The sequence below is a fragment of the Stomoxys calcitrans genome, chromosome 4 (genome assembly GCF_963082655.1).
Source record: "Stomoxys calcitrans chromosome 4, idStoCalc2.1, whole genome shotgun sequence".
NCBI lineage: Eukaryota > Metazoa > Arthropoda > Insecta > Diptera > Muscidae > Stomoxys > Stomoxys calcitrans.
Window position 1 is genome coordinate 55,741,869 of NC_081555.1, and position 21,422 is coordinate 55,763,290.

Here is a 21,422-nt window from a genome sequence, read left to right on the forward strand (position 1 = left end):
GGCTGTGAGCATTCCACAACTATGTGCCCTAATATAGACTTGAAGAGGTCTACTGCATTGCTGTCATTGGCTAGAACAGACGTCTCAGTCATTGTGTCCGTCATGACAGGTCTCTGTTTAATCGGAAAAAATGCTGACAGACTGAAGGTTGGCAGCAACTACTTTTGCAGATCGAAGAAGTAAAGACTATAGAACACCTTCTGTGTGTGCGTCGCGGACTAGCAGTCAGAAGGAGTTCCACTTTAGGTTCTCAATCCTTGGATAACCTGTCTGATTTCAGCGGTAGGAACTAGAAGACATCTTCCTTCTTCTGTTCCTGTGGTATCACAATGGACGAAAATGTCTAAGTGAGTCTGACTTCCAGACTTCCATACTGCCATTTATGAATATAAATCGTCCCAATAACTTTGGAAGTACGATCCATGGTAGAGGGTAAATAATATTCGGCCCACCAGAACTTAACGCGCTTTTATTGTAATTGTTTCATCTTTTTTTGTTATATTTTACACTCGTCCTTTTCTATTGAGCCTGCAGTCTTTTTGTGTTCACTTGTCCACTTTTGTCATAGCCTACCGCATGTTCCCATTTTTGAGCTATATTTAATGTTAGCTATCTGGGATGCCATAGTCTTTTTGTTTACAGCCATCCAACAAAGGCGTCCTATTTATGTCTGACAAAGAGACAATGGTTTATGAATGTTCGTTGGTGGAAGCATGGCGACACTTCGCGAACACAGAAATTCAAATGCGAATAAAATGCTTTTAAGTAAAATTAACTTATTATAATTTTCATATATTCACGTGAATATTGCCGTAAATAAATTTCATTATTAATGTTTTTATATGGAGCTTAACAGAGTTCCATCCCAAACGGGAAGTTGAATAATCGGTTAGTCTAAATTATCATCAAATAATAACATTTCTACAAATGGTTAAATGTGTCATCACTAGCATTGATACACATTAATCAGGTTTATATAGTCCATATGATGTCACTTTCCCAGTCCATCTGATGTTCCATTTGCAACAACAGTAATCAATACTTGAGTGGAAGGTCTATAGCTGCCATACAAAATAACAAGAGCATGCTGTTTGTGGCTCACTTTTCCAGACTGTATCTATCATATTTCAAGTTTAAATTTACAACAACAGTGATCTATGACTGGGCAATAAAGAAATAATGGCTAGAGCTTTTAGTGATGATTTATTTTTTCTTGTTACTCTATGTAATATTGTTGTCATTGCTCAGCTCTTGGGACAAAGGTGAAACCATTAGTTAACTTTTTTTTCTCATTTCCCCATTTTCAGGATAGGGGTTATGTTCATACAGTCATTCCGTTTGCAGTACGTTGAAATATCCATTTCCTACTCTACAAAGTATACGTTACGCTGCAGCCTTCCAAAATTAAGATATTGAGCTGAAATTTTACACAGATCCGTAATCTTTAATATGCAGGTTAAATTCTGGAACGGACAACTTAATGTTGTCTTTGGCGCTACCCGGGAAATACGGCGTGGATGTGGGAATCTGATTTTAATGACCTTAGGAGTATAAATAACGTGGGCTTCCTTTACACTCGTGCTGTATTGTCTTCGTATTCATCATAATCATCATCCTCCTCATCTTCATTCTAAAGTTTGGATATAAATGAAAATTGAGAAAAACAAGTAAGAGCGTGCTAAGTTCGGCCGGGCCGAATCTTATATACCCTCCATCATGTATCGCATTTGTCGAGTTCTATGCTTGGTATCTCTTTTTAGACAAACAAAGAATATTGAATAAGAACTGTTATGCTATTGGAGCTATATCAAGTTATAGTCCGATTCGGACCAAAAATGAATGATGAACATTGTAGTAAACATTGTGTAATATATTAGTTCATTCGGATAAGAATTTCGTATTTGTAGGGGCTCAAAAAACAAAATCGGGAGATCCCTTTATATAGGAGCTGTATCAAGCTATTGATCGATTTAGACCATATTAGACACGTATGTTGAAGGTCATGAGAGAAGCCATTGTACAAAATGTCTACCAAATCGGATGAGAATTGCGCCCTCTAGAGGCTCAAGAAGTCAAGATCCCAGGTCGGTTTATATGGCAGCTATATCAGCGTGCTTTCGACGTACAGACGGACGGACATGACTAGATCGAAATAAAATGTCACGACGATCAAGAATATATATATTCGAATAGTTACAATATTTCGAGTACTTACAAACAGAATGACGAAATTAATATACCCCATCCTATGGTGGAGGGTATAAAAAGTGTCGTAAAGCGAGTGTTATTTCTTTGTTTTTGAGTTTTCATAACCTACACCTTAATACCTTTCATGCGATACCCTTAGTGCCTAGTGTTAATGGGGGTTAAAAATCCTCAAGACCCCGTAGGTCCACCAAGTAAGTCTTTCTTGTTTTTACATATTCGTAATCTATTCATAATCTTGGAGCACCTCGCCCCCATTCATAACCATTCATAACCACAGAAGAAGCGAAAAAAAAAAAACATTTACAGCCTTATGCACAAAATTTAATGTAGATTTGAAATAGGTTTATTTGACAGTTCTATAAAGGAAATCTGTCAAATAACCTATTTCAAATTTACATTAAGTTTTGTGAGTAAGGCCGTTAAAGACAATGGATATTTAACCGTCTGTCATTTCTGTAAGTTATTAACATTTCATATTCAATTATATTCGTGCACAAGAAACTCTATATTTAAGTGAAATTTTTATGTTATGCTCAGTCATGATGCGTGGTCATTGTAAAAGTATAGGTAAAATTAAGGGTGTATGAGTCACATCTACCGATTACTGTTTTCGCAGAAATGTGGAATCATTGCTAGACAGGCATTGAAAAACGCATTCTGTCTAAAATAAAGTTATAGGTTAGGTCAGATTGAAAAGAGGGTGCAGATATTAATCCGCTCCATGCCACCATAGACATACACCTAAGCTAGTAATCGGCTTGTTGTGCGCTCTAATAAAAAATACAATTTTAATAAAAAGTGAAGAAAAGTATAAAAAATTTAATAAAATTAAAAAAAGAAAAAATCGATGTACCGTTTTTGGCAAAAGCTCTAACCGACACGTACACACGATGAGTACGATCGTTATGTGCCGTATAAAAGGCCTATAAAACACTAGCTGACTCCTATAGTTTCGTTCACGGCCGTCCAAAGCGCGACTAACGTGGCGCAGGTGTCTGCGTTAAATTTGGTTGAATTAAGATTAATCATTCCACATTGTGTTTTAAAAATCCAAAAATCCAAGTTCGCTAGTAAAAGAATCAGTAAAATAAATTTCTTTTTTTTACGTTATGTATTTCACCTAAAGGAAGCGAATCGAGCTAATGACCATGGGAATGAGTATCACCAGAAATTTTCTCCCCTCCGAGATTCTTAGTATTTGATTTTCTTGTTTGGCTTTCAAATTTTAGATTTAGATTTTTGGTACGCTTTTTTCGTGGTTTATTGTTGTTTGACATAAACAATTCCATTCAAATTCAATTGAGGTACTTGGCCATTGAACATGCAGACGTTGGGACATGTTTGATACCCAAAGCTCTTCATTGTGAAGCAGTAAATGGTATTTGTACATTATTTGATTCTGGTATTTTTAATACAATTTATAATTGCATATAAATGCTTTCGATCGATGCACAGTGGGAGAAAATTAAAAAAAAAAAACTATAAAAAAATATTCAGTCTAAGAACGGGTAGAGATATATATTTGAAATTTGGAATGGTTAGACCTGAGGTGTCATCAAGATCATGTGAAAAATTTTAAGACCCTAAGTGGTCTGGGTGCCATTTGTCAGGCTCCTAAGGTTGGTCAACGCGGCATTTCGAATAATTGTTTGGGATGCCAAAAAAGTCCCTTTGAGGTATACAATATCTCCACTTGTTTCGAGCATATATGAGTTTTTGTGCATTTTGGAATTTGTGGTGCGAAATTCATTTTAATACACGATTTAGATTCGTGACAATAATTACCACAACTTTGTTGCAACAATTGTCCACATTTAATTATTCAGTTAAAAGTTATACAATTTGGAAGTCAAAAAATGAGAAAAAGTGACTTTTTGCATTTTTGGTCAAAAACAATATTCATTGAATAGTCCTTATTGAAAAATCTTGCCTAAAAACCTTAATATTTTTTCCTTGTTAATGAAAGGGACATATTGTAAGTGAAATTTGAACAAGATATGTCAACTTAAACGGATGCTATATATACTTCAAAAAAAACCAATTTTTTATTAAAAAATTGGAAAAATCCTCGAGGTCAAAAATTTCAAAGCCCGATCACCCTATTGGGCACATAGTTTTTTTACTCCATATATCCCTTAAATCTATGCAAAAAACTTTTTGCACCTCACAATTTTTGGAGGCTCCACAGCAAATTTACAAAAAATGACGACTTTGAAACCATCTTTGTTCGAAAGGGGTATTTTGGGGATTATTGTAAAAAAATTGGGGCAGAATTTATTTTTGGCCTTTTAAAAACACTTTTACTTGCAAAATTCTAAAAAACAAACATTGCTTAGATATCTCTATTTGTTTTTTTCTTAGAATTTTTTTTAGTCTGTATCAGAAAATTTCAGTTTTTCCGTATTTGTTGTTTCTACACATAAATTATTTTCCACATTTGTGCCTCTGACATTCATAAAAAAAAGAACAGAAAAAATTAATTTTTTTGAAAACGAAAATACAAATTGAAAAAAATTCTAAGAAAAAAAAAAACGAATAGAGATATCTTAGTAATTCTTTTCGATGAAGTGTCCTTAAAAAACCAAAAATAAATTCTGCCCGAATTTTCTTACAAAAATTCTCAAAATACCCCTTTTGATAAAAATGGTTTCGAAATCGTAATTTTTTAGTACAGTTGCTGGGGAGGCTACAAATATTGTTAGGTGCAAAATATGGTGGGATTTACTGCTTGACTTAATATCATCCTTTTTTAGCTTTTGCCTATTAAGAGAAAAAGTGCAAAGGATTTACAAAAGAGGGTATATAGGATTTGTTTAGGCCAAACTCAGCACGTTTTTGTTTTGTACAAAGATGAGCATAAAACATGCATGGTTCGTGAAACGAAATCCAAAATTTTGTTGGGAAGCCCGTAAAGTGCATGCGGATGTTTCTATCCACTTTCGTTCTCATGTTTCATTGTCCTCGTTGTAATTATTTCATGTCGTCTGAGCCACTGCCATCCGAAAAAAGACGTGATAAAGACTAGACATTGGAAAATTGAATTGTGAGGGAAAAGATGTTTCGTGTCAAATAGTTTGTTTGCAAATGTCACTCTGTTCTCTTGTATGTATCTTTGGAAATAACCAATTGGGATATTGGCCTGCGGACCCAGTTCGAGTAGAACACAGACCATTAAGGGGGACAAGTACACACACAGCCGGAATCGGACTGTCGAAGGACTTGAAGGTAAAAGAAAGCTAATGAAGAATGGCAATGACACAGAAAATGGTTGGATGAACAAGTAGTCTTAAATAAAGGATACGATTGAAGGCCCAAATGGGGTCTTTATTATTGGTTTGAACAACATTTCTAGTGAAAGTTTGGAAAATGGCCAATGGTAATTTATTGTGTTTGTAGTCGACTTAAGTTTTATAAATAGACAGCAGTTTATCTTTAAACTAAAACTCCAATACATTTTACTCAAACAACAAGCGAAAGGAAATTCATGATTTTTAGCTTTTGCTTTTGGCACAACTTTGTATTAATATTTCTTTGGCAATGTTTCGATATGTGCGTGTATATGTGTGTAATTGTGTGAGTGTGTGTAAGTGTGTATATGTGTTAGAGTGAGTGTGAGTGTTCGGTTGCGTGTGTATGTATGCAACAGTGCTTTTTTCCGGCCATATGGTCTGTGCTTCTATTTTGCTCCTTCCTGTTTCGCTTCTTTTTCCTTGGTTTATGTCTGGCAGTTTTTTCCAAAGCTTCCATAACATCCATAATGAAATGTTAATATTTATTTAAGCATCGACCGAATCGCCATCGTGTACTTGTCAAGTCCAGTCGCATTTATTTCACTTCCACACGGACAGCTGCCGTCCTTTCCTTTCCTTTCCCTCCCTTCTTTACTCTATTTCTCTCGCAATGGTTTATGTGCGAAATTGTAATTGAAGCCCTCCACTGATGGCAAAAGGCCATATAAAACAACATCTCCATCATTGCTGTTTCCATCACCACATGGGAGAACTGAAACAAGGCGTCGGCATAACTTTTAATAATGTCCACATTGTTTTGTATATTGAAATCTATATCGCTGCGGATATGCGTGTATTAGAGTGGCTCTCTAGCCAATATACCCAATCTAAAATAAGAAATGAAAGCGCGCAAAGTTCGACCAGGCCAAATCATGAGAATTCAACTAGGTTGAAGGGCAAATGTGTAGAAATGGGCAATGGGTACATACCCAAAAGGTATTACCAGGTAAATTTGTTAAATTGGGTAAATACCCATTTATACTCAAAAGCTGGATATTTAAATTTTGCAGATATCTTGACAACATAAAACGTTTTAAACAAATGTTGATGCCTTTTTTTCTTTGTATATAAACCTGACTTTTTGATTCAATAAAATCAAATCCTAGCTATATATAGCTACTATATAGACCGATCTCCAGATTAAAAGTCTTGGGGTAATAAACTGCACATTTTTCATCCAATTTTGCGGAAATTTGACAAGGTGTAGTCTAGTAGATCCCTACCCATCTCTTGAAATGTGCTGCAGATAGTACAGTATATGGATATAGCTGCCATACAGACCGATCTCCTGACATGCCGATATAGGGTATTAAGCCCATAAATGATGGATTTTTTACCCGATTTTGATGAAATTGGAAACAGTGAGAATTAATAGACCTCTACACCCTTTTGTCGAATGTGGCCTAGATCGGACGATATTTGAATAAAGCTGCCATATAGACTGATCGCCCGATATAGCATACTACGCCTATACAAGGCGCATTTATTACTCAAATTCGATGAAATTTAAAGCAGTGAGTTTTGAAACACAATTACACTCCTTTGTTGAATGTCGTCGTACCATATTTAGATATATCCTTATAGATCGATCGCCCGATATAGAGTATTGCACCCATTAAAGGAGCATTTTCCATTAGATTTCGATAACATTTTTAGCAGTGAGTTCCGTTGGCCCTTACAACTTTTGGTCGAAAGTGGCCCAGATCGGAAAATATTGAAATATAGCTGCATCTTCACCTTTTTGTCGCATGTGGTCCAGATCGGATTATAATCAGATATTGCTGCCATATAGACCGATCTCCAAATATAGGTTACTAAACACACAAAAGGTGCATTAAACTTTAAACTAAACAAATGGTATTTAAAACCCATAAGTCATACTTTTTTACCTGACTGGCAATCATAAAACCGTGAAATGAATGCTCCGTTTAGGGGCAAATTTGCTCATGAACATTCCTTTAAAAAACTGAGGCAATTATCTCACATATCGAGAAACCCGAATGGCATAACGCAGTGCGACACCTCTTTAGGGAAAAGTTTTTACATGGATTCTGTGCATAGCATAGTGCCTTTCAAATATCGCCAGCATTAGGTTCAGTATCATTGAACATTTGTCTGATGTTCTCGCAATGCTTCTTTTATGGGTTCAATACTTTATATCGGGAGATCGGTCTATTGGCAGCTATATCTAAATATGGTCGGATCTGGACAACATTCGACGAAGAAGTTTAGAGGTCTACCAAAAATTACTAATTCAAATTTCATCGAAATTGGGTAAAACATTATCTTTTTATTGGCTGAATACCCTATATCGGGAGATCGGTCTATATGGCAGTAATACATCCAAATATGTCCGATCTAGACCACATTCGACTAAAAGGTATAGGGATTCAAAACTCACTGCTAAAAATTTTACCGAAATTTAATGAAATATGCTATTTTATAGGGTCAATGCCCTATATCTGGTCTGTATGGCAGCTACATCTTAATATGGTCCGATTTCGAACACATTCGACAAATAAGTGTAGATGTGTTGCAAAACCCACTGCTTCAAATTTCATTGAAATCGGATAATAAATGCGGCTTTTATAGGCGCAATACCGGGAGATCCGTGTATATGGCAGCAATATCAAAATATGGTCCAATCTCGGTTACATTCGACAAAAGGATGTAGAGGTCTATCAAAACTATCAAATGCATCTTTTAGGGCCTTAATACCATGTATTGGGAGGTCGGGAGATTGTGCTATATGGCAGCTATATCCATATATAGTCCGAACTGCACTATATTTCACAGGGATAGGTAGGGGTCACAGTGCCAAATGTGCCGAAATCGGATGAAAAATTGGCAATTTATAGCCTCAACACTTTAAGTCGGGAGATCGGTATATAGATCGCCTATATGCAAAGTTGCAAAGTGTTTACAATTACCAAAATATCTGGAAAATTATAAATGCCTAAAAAGGTATTTATTGGGTACAAACCCACACATGGGACTTTACCTGGTAGAATCCCATCTAGAATCTAAATTCATGCTAGGACCCAAAATAACTAGATTCTATAGAAACCACTTAATCTAACTTTGGACGTAGTGGTTGCATGGCCTCTCTTTAACCGATCGCCATAATATGTCGTAATTTGCTTATTGGGGTAAAAAACACGAATAGAGAGTATTCGTTTCAAAAAAAGATATTATTTTTTGGAACAAAGGTAGCAGTGTTACCAATATATAGTGTTATTAGGTCGTAAGTATTAAAGAACTCTGCCAGGGCTTGGCTTCGCTTATTAGTATTGGTACTACCCCACGAAATGTGGCGAGAGTTCGCATCGCACCTTATTAGCTTTCCTCACCAGCCGTTGCAGCTCCGTCGTGAGTGGCGAAGTCGGAGAGTCGAAAGGCAGATTAAGTGATGACAGCTATGATCCACCATCTCCCTTTCACTTCATTGTTGCTGCCGACGCTGACAACCCTGGGGAAATTCACCAATCCCATGGCAGCCTGTTATAAGTAGCGGATTAACCCGATGAATTCCGTCATCGGCAAGGGCTGCCGCCTCGGTGTACAACACACTGCTATAACAAAAACAACAACTCTAGGGAAATTGTATAATTTAAATTTGTATGACAAATAACGTAGGTCCTCGGCCGAGTACCAGTGTTAGCATAGAATAATTGGTAGTTGATATGGTTCAGTTCAAAAACTTTGTTCCGGTTCGTTCATGGCTCATGAATATGCCTCAATATGAAACTTGCCCTTGCCGATATTCTCCATCAGAGCGTGTGTAGCTGTTTCGCTTCGGTGGAAGTTTTATCTGGATGACCTCAATCATTGATCATTCAGTAAATGGGCTTCTTGGGAGTGGGTGGTGGTCTCATCGTTTGCTCCCTGTTCTTTAGGCTGCATTGAGTTTCTCGTCACTGCACTGCCTGATGTTTTAATATTAGGATCTTTGCATATCCTGCAAATGCAAATATGGCCATTCCATTGAGGGACAGGTAAAAACTTCCAAATTGTCAATGAGTGCTGTCCGATTCAAGTTATAAGCTCAATGATGAAGGTCCTCATTTTTATAGCCGAGTCTGAATGGTGTGCCCCAGTCCGACACATCTTTGGGACGAAATTTCTACATGGCATAGTACCTCACAAATGTCGCCAGCAATAGGACCGGATGTTTTTTGATGTTCCCGCCAGGATTCGAACCCATGCGTTCAGCGTCATAGGCGGAAATGCTAACCTCTGCGCTACGGTGGCCTCCATTTTTGCATATCCTAGACTTCCGAATCTTAAGAGAGTCGGCGATTATTCCATCGTCGGGTACCTTTTTGTAAGGCTGTATAGAGTTTTCCGTCCCTTGTATTTTTGCATAACAAAGGTAAATAACATATGTATGATCAATTTGGTTCACTCTGTCTCCTATTTGTTCGTATAGGCGTTTTCATTCAGTTGATTCAAATTTTAAAATCGAATATATGACGCCAAAGTTAATGCTAATGCCACTTGGCTGGGGTGGCTTAACACCTATTACATAGATCATCATGTTTTAGTTGCCTTTAAATTACTTTGTAGCAAGTTACCATTTTCATCATATAGTCTTTTATTAATTAAATCAAATTGTCATATTTAACGATTTACTGGGCTGAAGAACTTAGTTGTCCCTCCATATATGTAATGTAGTGACCACCTTTGCACAGAAGTTCAAAACATTCGAGGGTTGGAAGTATTGCCTTCCAAGTAAATGGAACATTTAAAGCTTTTATGCAGTAAAGCCAGTGGCAAGCCATTCGGACTCGGAGTAGAAGACAAAATAAGGTCTCTTATCATGAAGCTAAAACTTGAAACGGACAAAACTGATTGTATGTGAGATAAATCCCTGCTGTGATAAAGGAGTCAATAAGATAGGGTTATACACCCGTTTCGTGGGAGTCGTCTGTAGGAGCATTGTCCGCCACACCCCTTCTGTCATTTGAGCACAAATTTGAATGTTGCACTGCACTCAAAAATAAAAATCGATCAACCATTGTTGTAATTGGCCTATTAACCTATTTGAGGCGTTTTTAGCAGTGCCACCTAGATACTTGGACACAAATCTTAATGTCCTACTCGTAATTTACTCCCAAATAGCTTCTATTTGAGTCCCATATAGCCATAATCGGCTAATATACCCGTATATGGGGTTTTTTGGAGTGGGGGCGACTCGCCATTACATGAACCTAATTTTTACCATATTCGTAATCTACTCCCGAATGCCTTTAATTTGAATCCCATATTAATATGCACATAGGACCAATATGTCTGCTTGGGGGAGTTTTGGGATTGGGTGGGTTCAAGGGGTACGTGGATCTAATATTCAATAGCCATTTGTACTATTCGAACACCTTTCATTTGATACCCATATTGTTCCGATCCGTCCACATTTTTGGTTTGTTTTTGTGTTTGCGATAAGGGAGTAGGGTCCACCCGCTTGCGATATCAACAAATTATATAGCCTTTTGGTCCTTCTAGACCATATTCATAAGCTACTTCCGAATACCTTCGATTTGAGTTGCTACTTATCATGATCCTCCAATATGCCAATTTTTAATATCAAATTCGTATTCTACTCCCGAAAACGTCTAAAGCAACACAACGTTGGTATAAAACTTTATGGTCAAATGACCACGGTTACGCCCCATCCTAAAACTCCCCCTACCGCCCCACCTTAAATTGAGCTGGCAAGCTATCGATAATCGCAACATTCGATATTTTTGATAGTTTTAATAATAAATATCGATAGTATCGATACTATCATCAATTTCCCATCACCTATATTTCAAACGAAAATGGGAAGTAAAAATCAGGAGATCGATTTATATAGAAGCAATATCAATGCACACCCTAATAAAACCAAGATAAATAAAGTCAGTTGGAAGTCATGAGAAAAAGATGTTAGCTTAATCGGATGAAAATTGCGCCCTCCATGGGCAATGTGTCTTAAAGGATGCATTCAGTGTCGGATTGCTTATCTTTTTATACCCACCACCGAAGGATGGGGGTATATTCATTTTGTCATTCCGTTTGCAACACATCGAAATATCCATTTCCGACCCTATAAAGTATATATATTCTTGATCAGCGTAAAAATCTAAGACGATCTAGACATGTCCGTCCGTCTGTCCGTCTGTCTGTTGAAATCACGCTACAGTCTTTAAAAATTGAGATATTGAGCTGAAATTTTGCACAGACTCTTTTTTTGTCCATAAGCAGGTTAAGTTCGAAGATGGGCTATATCGGACTATATCTTGATATAGCCCCCATATAGACCGATCCGCTGATTTAGGGTCTTAGGCCCATAAAAGCCACATTTTATATCCGATTTGGATGAAATTTGGCACAGTGAGTTGTGTTAGGCCCTTCAACATTCTTCGTCAATTTGGCTCAGATCGGTCCAGATTTGTATATAGCTGCCATATAGACCGATCGTCCGATTTATGGTCTTAGGCCCATAAAAGCCACATTTATTATCCGATTTTGCTGAAATTTGGGACAGTGAGTTGCGTTGAGCCCTTCGACGTCCTTAGTCAATTTGGTCCAGATCGGTTCAAATTTGGATATAGCTGCCATATAGACCGATCCCCCGATTTATGGTTTTAGGCCCATAAAAGCCACATTTATTATCCGATTTTGCTGAAATTTGGGACAGTGAGTTGCGTTGAGCCCTTCGACATCCTTCGTCAATTTGGCTCAGATCGGTCTAAATTTGGATAAAGCTGCCATATAGACCGATCCTCCGATTTATGGTCTTAGGCCCATAAAAGCCACATTTATTATCCGATTTTGCTGAAATTTGGGACAGTGATTTGCCTTACGCCCTTCAACATCTTTCTTCTATTTGGCCTTGATCGGTTCAGATTTGGATATAGCTGCCATATAGACCGATCTCTCGATTTAAGGTTTTGGGCCCATAAAAAGCGCATTTATTGTCCGATGTCGCCGAAATTTGGGACAATGACTTGTGTTGGGCCCTTCGATATTTGTCTTCTATTTGGCTCAGATCGGTCGAGATTTATATATAGCTGCCATAAGACCGATCTCTCGGTTGAACAATGACTTGTACTTATAAGCATTTGGTCTAAATCGGATGATATCTATAGAGCTGCTATGGGGCATAAGGTATGCATTTTTCACTGGATTTTGACGAAATGTGGTTCACATATATACCCGAGGTGGTGGGTATCCAAAGTTCGGCCCGGCCGAACTTAACGCCTTCTTACTTGTTTTTGTTTAATTTTACAAAAAAATTAACTTTTGCGATATTATCCATCGGAAAAATATCATTCGATATTCAGTTGCCGTCGATATTTTGCCAGTGCCGTCGATATTTTGCCAGCACTACGCTAAAACCCTTTAAACGGGTTATATGGCCTAATCATGGTAATATGGAACTGAAATGAAAGGTATTTGAGAGTAAAAAAATAATATGATATCCAATTTGTGGCCAAGTGCTCGGTGGGAAACCCCACCCCCTAAACTCCGCTTCAACCGGACATATAAATCGACCATGGCAATGTAGGGCTCCGTCTTACTCCCTAAAAGGACTTATTTAATAACCATAGGAATATGGGTTTCAAATAAAAGGTATTTAAAAGTTGAATTATTAATTTTTCGGTCCAAATATCTTGATGCCCACCATTGGACAATTAGGGCTGAAATAAAAGCACTTTAGGATGGCAGTACATATATGATCCCTAATTTTATCGCCAAGAGTCTGAGGCCGTTCAAACCACAAAAGCCGGCACGTACACCAAACATGAAAAGATGTGTTCATCAAGTTATTGGTGTTTTGGAGTAGAATATTAAAATATCATCAATAAGTAGACAGATAAGGACTAAATAAAAGGTTTTAGAAGACATTTGAATCTGTGATATAAAATCTGCGGCAACGACCTCACCACAAATAGCTAAACACACCAATGATGGCAATAGACATTCAATTAGATACCATGTAACTAATATTAAATCGAATTAAATATCTGGTCAGCCGCCTCATCCCCAATAGTTTCTCAAGTGGTTTTTAGGAATAGAGAACGCCTATTTGAAAGTAAACTATGAATTTACGACAAAACGGTCTATGAATGGTGCAATTATGACATTGAGGGGCCCAAACAACGGGCCTTTTAAGATAAATTGCTAAGGGTCATAAAGACTTGTAACAATGTGGTCTCCGAAAGAGGCATACAGTTCATGAACCTGAAAAATTGTAGAGTCTATAACTGATGAGGAGTTAACAAGTTAATTTTCAAATGAATGTCTTAAGAACAAGAATTAAAATATATATGGCCCAACCGGATAAAAATGGCACCTACCTGATAGTCATTTTAGGTATATTAAAAACACCAATTTTAGAAAATATAAATGGTGGTGGTCCTACATCTTACCACTACCTTCAAGCTTCAACATTTGTTAAAACGTTATTAACCGGAACAGGCCATATAGGTTAATTCAAATGGCACAGTGTAAGAGTCAAGTTCAATGCCAGAATGGACATACAATGATGTGGAATAATAAAATGGTAAACACAAATGGGGTACGAACTTTGGTGTAATTCATATAGAGATTTAAAACTTTTAAATCTACAGGAAAATTGGAATGAAATTAAGCAGTAATTTCCAACAAAGCATTATCGGGCGCAGCGGAGAGGGCCGGGCTCAGCTAGTTTGATATAAAAATTATCTAAAACGGGCATGCATGTTCAACGTCACAAAATGTGTAACAAATTAAATGTCGTCGGCAGTAGACAACGAATACGACCGCTCCAACCACTAAATACTTCTCAATAGGACATCTATGACGATCGGGACAACTTGGGACATGACCAAACGGTCATGTAAACTGACCAAAAGAGAAACATGGAACTGAAATGAAAAGTTATTGGGAGTAGAGTACGAATTTGATATCAAAATTTGCAACAATATAAGAAATAAGTAAAGTAATGTATAAAGACCTATAATCCTTACGCCGTATTCTAAAAATAATTAATGAAATATTTGTCATCAGGGTGTAGCGAAGTATATAGACCAGCTAATATAAGAATAACGAGCCTTATCACCTTTGAAATTTCTAAAGGGCATCCTAATGTTCATTCCCATAAATATGCCACAATCCTTAAGTATAGATTTGTTATTGTACTCTCACAAACACATGCATATACAAGCTCTGTCATATGCACGCCACAAAAGATCAATTATTTGATATAATGACCATATTTTAAGGACGACAAAATTGTATTTATGCCATGGCCATTTAGTCGTTCCGCCACAATAATGTGCAAATGTATGTATGTACATATGTACCGCAACATATGTACAGTCAATATTTATCGGGATGTGTGTGCGAGAAAATGCTTCATTAGATACACGATAATGCTTCATATTGATGGGTGTATGTGACGATGATAGGCCGCACACACACAAACAAATTATGATTGAACTCACCTTAAAGTTTACTGGATAACATGAACCTGTAACGAGAACAGAGAGAGAAAGAGACAAAAATAAGAAACAAAAATAATTAGATTCGTATGTCAATTCAGAGGGGATTATGAATATTTAATACAAACAAATTTGCTCTGATTATCTACTTTTGGTGATGATGTCAAAGCCAAGAGGGAGACAAACAGCACCAACATTGGATGACTACAAATACATGTACACCATATAAGTACTTACAAATACTCTCACAAATATGACTATTTAGATAAGTCAATAGCCAAACAAAATATGTCATCCATATGCTAAATTCACATATATATATATATAGACACGTGAGACAATATAATTTATTTGCGAACTGGGTGAACATATTGTAATTTTAAGCTTGACATATCAATTTCTACCGATAAATCACCGACATAGCTTGGGGCAGCCAAAGCCCCTGGAAGCTTAAAATTTTGCCTGATTTTGGCCGAAATTTGGTACGTCGACCATGTTTTTACCTTCTAATATCCACATTAAATCTTGCCCAGATGTGTACGTCAGTAGGTATAGCCTCCAAATAACCGATCTATATGCCTTAATTTGTATCCCATTTAAAAGAAAATTGGAATAATTCCTTGAGACTCTAAGAGAGAAACTCATTACCCAATTTGGTTTCTTTAATGCAATCCAGATATACATTAAGTTTACATAGATATTAGTTGTTTGATTTCGGCCTGTGTGGTTATATAATTGCTGTGTTGATTAAAATGCATGCTCAAGGCGAAGTAAAGTGGATTTTTTCACTAAATCGTTTTTATACCCTATACCACTACTGTGGTACATGGTGCTATAACTTAGTGAATTTGTTTGTAAAACCCAAAAGGAAGAGAGATAGACCCATTGATAAGTAAAGGGTGATTTTTTGAGGTTAGGATTTTCATGCATTAGTATTTGACAGATCACGTGGGATTTCAGACATGGTGTCAAAGAGAAAGATGCTCAGTATGCTTTGACATTTCATCATGAATAGACTTACAAACGAGCAACGCTTGCAAATCATTGAATTTTATTACCAAAATCAGTGTTCGGTTCGAAATGTGTTCATTCACCGTAACGTTGCGTCCAACAGCATCTTTGAAAAAATACGGTCCAATGATTCCACCAGCGTACAAACCACACCAAACAGTGCATTTTTCGGGATGCATGGGCAGTTCTTGAACGGCTTCTGGTTGCTCTTCACTCCAAATGCGGCAATTTTGCTTATTTACGTAGCCATTCAACCAGTAATGAGCCTCTTCGCTGAACAAAATTTGTCAAAATTTGAACACATTTCGAACCGAACACTGATTTTGGTAATAAAATTCAATGATTTGCAAGCGTTGCTCGTTAGTAAGTCTATTCATGATGAAATGTCAAAGCATACTGAGCATCTTTCTCTTTGACACCATGTCTGAAATCCCACGTGATCTGTCAAATACTAATGCATGAAAATCCTAACCTCAAAAAAATCACCCTTTATAACGATCGACTTAGAATCACTTTCTGATTCGATTCAGTCTGTCTGTCTGTCCGTCCGTCTTTCCATGTTAAATTGTGTACAAAGTACAGGTCGCATCTAATCGTCTTCATATGTGGTATAGGCATGTTTTTCGGCCTAGAGACGAAGACTATTAAAATTGGAAAAAAACGGTTCAGATCTGGATATAGCTCCCATATATATGTTCGTCCGATTTTCAGTAATAATGCAATAAAACGGTAATTTCTTAACCGATGCTCTCGAAATTTGGCAGAAAAGATTTTTTTACGACTCTCGACATTTCATTTCATTTATTTAACACCAAGCACAACAAGATTACACAAGATTTCTTTGTTATAAATAACCTTATGTAGTAATTACAAACATTTAACATTTAGTAAATTTTCAACTGAAAGATCAAAAATCTGATAAGCAAATTGTGATATGTGGTCATACCGTGGTCTGTTGTATACATATCGTGCAATATCATTGTAGGCAACTTTGATTTTCCTATTGTCATCAGCACTGCAACTTGCAAATAATTCACAATTATATAGAAGAGTTGGAATTAAGTAAGATTTAGCAAGAAGCATACGAATTTCGAAAGGAGTTGACAGACGAGCTGCCCACATATTCCGCAGCATACCACGAACTTTTCCCACAGCTGCATTTATATGATTCGTCCAAGTTAAGGTAGAGTTGAATGTTAAACCCAAGTTTGTTGCTGCTTGAACACGGTTTACAATCGTGTTCTCAATCTTTACTACAACTTGGTCAGGGATTGTTACACTTCTTTTGTGTATGATGATCAGCTTAGATGTGGTAGGATTTAAACGTAAGACATTATTAACAGCCCAACAATATATTAAATTCAAATCATTATTTACATTAGAAATACATGTTTGAAAGTCATTCAGTTTCGTGCAGGTATACAGTTGAACGTCATCAGCATACATTTGTATCTTACATGTTAAAGGTACATCGGGCAGATCATTAATGTACATGGTGAATAACAATGGGCCCAAGATTGAGCCTTGGGGCACACCATTTGGAACATGAAGCGTATTTGACCAGATATCATTACAATATACAGACTAAGATCTTTGAGACAGGTACGATGATATCAGTTGACAGGCAGTTCGGGAAAAATTAAATAGTTTTGAGAGCTTGACTACAAGAATTTGATGGTTTACAGTATCAAATGCTTTACTGTGATCCAATAGAAGGAGAAAAGATACCATCTTGTTGTCCATATTTTGTCTAATTAAAATTACTAGTGAATTTAATGGAAATCGGTTCAGTTTTAGATATAGCTCTCATATATATATATATATATATATATATATATATATATATATATATATATATATATATATATATATATATATATATATATATATATATATATATATATATATATATATATATATATATATATATATATATATATATATATATATATATATATATATATATATCGCCTTCTAGAGTCACAGGATTTTGCTCGAAATCAGATCCGATTTAGATATAGCTCTCATATATATGTTCATCCGATTTTGCGAAAAGTAATAAAATATATAAATAAAAAGTGATCATTTGTTATACGATTCTGTCGAAATTCTGCAGAAAGGATTTTCTTATGACTCTCAATATTACTGGTGAATTTCATAGAAATTGGGCCACATTTAGATATTGTTGTCATATATGTATATCGCCAGATATTCACCCCAAGAGCCACTGCAAGCGCATTGTTTAACCAATCTTGCCAAAATTTTGCACAACGCGTTCCTCGACGAATTCCACTTTATCTGAGAAGTTTGCTCGGAATCAGTTCAGAATTAGATATAGCTCCCATATATACGTTCGTCAGATTTTGGGTAATTTGCCATAATGTTGTCATTTGTCAACCGTAATTTTTATAGTTTGAACATATTTGCTCGCCGAGGTCCTTCAAAATTGGTCCAGAATTGGATATAGGTCCCACATTGTACTTATAGGGTAGGTGTAGGGTATTATACAGTCGGCACCGTCCGACTTTTGCCCTTCTTTACTGGTTTTATTCATATATATCACATTTTTCGCCCCTTTCGTTGAAGGACATCATCCGAGATACTTTCACTCCAAACATCAAAAACAAATCATTCTCAATACTATTTCAAATTATATTATTAGGGTCTAAACTACACTGTGAAACACACCAACAAAAAATAACAGAGAAAATCGCACAGATTATAAACAAAAAAGAAGCAAAAAAAAGAGAAGACACGTATATCGCCGTTTTGAAAGTTTGCATCGAGTAAATTTTTTTTTTTAGTAAATTTTCGTGTTCAAGTTACTTATGATCCTTTCATTTTAAGTGTATAATGTCTTCGGCAGTACTACGGACAAAAATACGAACATACTAACCCCCAAGCTACAATACTCACTAAAGAGGTCTTTTAGGCCACTTTTTAAATAATGCGCTCAAAATCTTTTAAAATGGGTGTTTACTGGATCAATATCTTCCGCAAAAATGTTTATCATAAAACTTTTTGAACCATATTCGGCGCAATTTTTGGAAGTCATAACAAAACACCTCATGCAAAATTTCAGGCAAATCGGATAGGAATTGCGCCCTCTAGTCGGTCAAGAAGTCTAGATTCAAGATCGGTTTATATGAAAGCTATATCAGGTAATGGACCGATTTACACAATACTTGGCACAGTTATTGGAAGAGAATAACGAAATACGTAATGCGAAATTTCAGCCAAATTGGATAGAAACTACGCCCTCTAGAGGCTCAAGAAGTCAAGACCACAGATCGGTTTATATGACAGCTTTATCAGATTATGGACCGATTTAAACCACAATTGGCACAGTTGTTGGAAATCATTACAAAACACCTTATGCAAAATTTCAGCCAAATCGGATAAGAATTGCGTCTTCTAGTGGCTCAAGAAGTCAAGATCCAAGATCGGTTTATATGGCAGCTATATCAAAACATGGACCGATATGGCCTATTTACAATCCCAACCGACCTACACTAATAAGAAGTATTTGTGCAAAATTTCAAGCGGCTAGCTTTTCTCCTTCGAAACTTTCGACAGACAGACGGACGGACGGACATGGCTAGATCGACATAAAATGTCACGACAATCAAGAATATATGTACTTTATGGGGTCTCAGACGAATATTTCGAGTAGCTACAAAACAGAATGACGAAATTAATACCCATCCTATGGTGGAGGGTATAAAAAAACCTAAATACCTGGTTGTAGATGCAAATGCAAATACAAATTTCCCCATGAACATTCCACTAAGGAACAGGGGCAAACTTCTAACATATTATTGAGTGCAGTCCTATTCAAGTTTAAGCTCAATGATAAGAGACCTCCTTTTTATAGCTGAGTCCGAACAGCGTGCCGCAGTGCGATACCTCTTTGGAGAGATGTTTTACATGGCATAGTACCTCACAAATGTTGCCAGAATTAGGAGGGGAAAACCACCGCTGATAATTTTTTCTGGTGGTCTCGCCAGGATTTGATTTGATGAGATACATAGGTCATATAGCAACCATATATCTCAAAATATACGCCGATTGGTATCATATTTCGCGCGGATGCTGATCAAATTTTTCCAAATTTCACCAAAATCAGTCCTAAAATACACTCTTCTCCCCAAATTAATCCCATTATTGGCCAACTGAGGAAAACATTTTAAATTCTGAAACAACTTGACCAAACAAAAGAAGTATGAGTTATTCTTCTAAATGGGATGGGAAACAAATATGCATCGTTTACGTGTAGCAAAAATTTCAAAATTTGTCCACGAACTTCTCATTAGGAAACAGAGGCGACTTCTTTATGCTTTATGAAAAAGGACACTTTAAGCTAAATAAAAAGGGACCTCCTTTTTTAGCGATGTCCAAACGGGGTGCCTCTTTGAAGAGAACTTGTAATTAGCGGAATACCTACAACAGACGCCACCATTGGTAAGGGGATAGCAAACGCTGAAATATTATTCTGATGTTTTCCCCACGACGGCAACTTTCTTAAGGTGGATTTGACCAAAAAAAACTGCTTTCGCATAACAAATGAATTGATGGCAAAAGAATTAGAGCATAGTTTAATTAAAAACTCGTCATTTCTTCTATCAAATCATAGTATTGGAATCCCACCGTCCGGTGTCCATTTTGTCATTTCTTTGTCTCCGCTTTTAGTGCTTCATCCATTTACTGGGATTATGATGACGATCAACTCAACTGACTTCAATGGCCAAACTGCCAAACTTCAAATTAATGATGTCCTGACAAAGGTTGAACCATACAATGACTCTGATGCTGTCATTCTCGCTGGCTCCTCCTCATTAGCCCCTCAAAGACATGCCATGACAAAAGTTGGGCAGGATACTTTCAACGCTTATAAACTTAACTGTAAGCTAAGTTCGAGGTCATGCAGCTGGTTGATGACGGAATGTCCTTGTTGGAATGCGAATTGGGGTTAGAGGATTTTGAAAATGATTTAGGATTTTCGGGAAAATAATTTAGGATTAGGGGGCGGAAAAACAATTATACAAAATTACTGTCAATGCAAAAGTTTGATAAAAATGAATGAATTAAATGAAAACAGCCAGCTTGTTAAATGCCACATGCCACATGCCAAACTGTATTTCTCGCAAATTTTTGTTAACTTTACAATAGACTGTATCAATTAGAAATAAGTAGGATTGTTACTTTCTTTACAGCCTACAGTGGACGCTGTAATTGACCAAAACTCAAAAAGTGAAAGTCTAATGTTTGGTACCAAATATGTATGAATATATAATGAAAATTGAAAACTAATTTACGTGTATGCAACTTTGAGTACGTTAAGTTGTAGGAAGCCACCGTGGCGCAGAGATTAGTGTGTCCGTCTATGACGCCAAATGTCTGAGTTCCAATCCCGACGTGAACATCAACAAAATTTTCAGCAGTGCTA

At 36.6% G+C, this 21,422-nt stretch overlaps 1 protein-coding gene and 1 long non-coding RNA gene across 12 annotated transcripts in view; one reads left to right on the forward strand and one right to left on the reverse strand.

Annotated features, from left to right (window-relative positions):
• The window catches only part of LOC106088904 (uncharacterized), a 778,231-nt gene that overhangs the window by 624,320 nt on the left and 132,489 nt on the right, over positions 1-21,422 (reverse strand). For all 10 annotated transcript variants that reach the window (XM_059366206.1, XM_059366207.1, XM_059366208.1 and 7 more), the window contains one exon: positions 14,969-14,994. The gene's annotated coding sequence lies outside the window, so the exon portion shown is untranslated. The remainder of the gene's footprint in view (positions 1-14,968; positions 14,995-21,422) is intronic.
• The window catches only part of LOC106091263 (uncharacterized), a 28,887-nt gene continuing 10,087 nt past the window's right edge, over positions 2,623-21,422 (forward strand). For both annotated transcript variants that reach the window (XR_001221982.1, XR_001221983.1), the window contains exon 1: positions 2,623-2,663. This is a non-coding gene — a long non-coding RNA (uncharacterized LOC106091263). The remainder of the gene's footprint in view (positions 2,664-21,422) is intronic.